Source organism: Ixodes scapularis, unplaced genomic scaffold, assembly GCF_016920785.2.
Source record: "Ixodes scapularis isolate PalLabHiFi unplaced genomic scaffold, ASM1692078v2 PGA_scaffold1__304_contigs__length_218370807, whole genome shotgun sequence".
Taxonomy (NCBI): domain Eukaryota; kingdom Metazoa; phylum Arthropoda; class Arachnida; order Ixodida; family Ixodidae; genus Ixodes; species Ixodes scapularis.
In genome coordinates, this window is record NW_024609846.1 from 82,337,996 (window position 1) to 82,339,297 (window position 1,302).

Here is a 1,302-nt window from a genome sequence, read left to right on the forward strand (position 1 = left end):
CGACTTTAATTTTTAATTGGCTTGATGCGATTTCCCCATTTTTTGTTGTATCTTCTCTAGAAGTGATCGAAATCGCTCTTACGTGACAATACGGTGACAACTTCAGAGCCTTGTAACGCATGAGTTATTTTATTTGTCGCTTACCAAGTACTATGTGGGTGTAGCCCTATACATGGGATATCGATGGGCATAAGTTTAGTTTATTTTGTTTTCACGGAATTGTTTATATAAAATTTGAAATATAGCAGAAAATGAAATTAGCCGATATTTTGAACCCACTTTATCGAAAAAGGCCATTTTTTATTTCGTTCAATTGTTTTATTATTGCTGCCGATCATATAAACTTCCAATTGGCTTGATGCGATTTCTTCCTTTTTTTTGTTGTATCTTCTCTAGAAGTGATCGAAATCGCTCCCACGTTCTCAGAACGACCAAACGCAGTTTCCGCAGGCTGGCTTCTCTGCAAAGACTATACTGCTTATTTTTGAGTTCAAATGCACCGGGTAAATTCTTTTGATTGAGAACACTCGTGCTTGGCTACATATTGTATTTTCTTAATTTTTTAATGATGGAAACTGACATTCCTTAGTCTGATAGTTAGCGGTGCAGCGGATGTTCCATTATCCGACGTCTAAAGCCAGGGCACAAAGGGTGGAGAAAACGGAACAAGCTCTTCATGTAGCCAGACCGGGGTCATATATCTATTTGTGCTATACACACCTTGTAAGGCACGTACAGCACGCCCTGCCCTTCTCCGTTACACCCCGGAAGCATCCGGCATGGGCGCCAATCCATGATGTGTATTGCCTTATCGCGTGCGATGAAATAACCATGTAATTACCTTCTCTTTATTGTCAGCGTGTATATAAAAAATATGTAATATCACATGACCCTCCTTTAAGAAGGAAAAGCAGTTTGCAAAAAAAAAAGTGGGCAGTTTGCAAAAAAAAAAAAAAAATCGAGGAAAAAGGAACTGACTTTACATGAAGCGGAAACAATTTTTTACAGAACACAAACACAAATTGGCGATAAATAGTAACTTTTATTAATTAACGCAAATATATTTAGGATGCACTTCTAAAACAATATGTTGTTGTGCTTTAAATAGTCCAGTTCACGAGCAACGCAATATTGGACCATTTTGGCAACGGCATCGGCTGGCCTCTGCGGAGAAGATCGAGCGCGGGGGTGAGCTGAACTTTGTACCGCAGCGGTCAGATGCAACCGAGAAGTTCAACAGCGTGGTAAGTCGAGACGGTCAGAAAACTGGAGCCATAGCGAGCGAGCGGTGAAATCTAGATG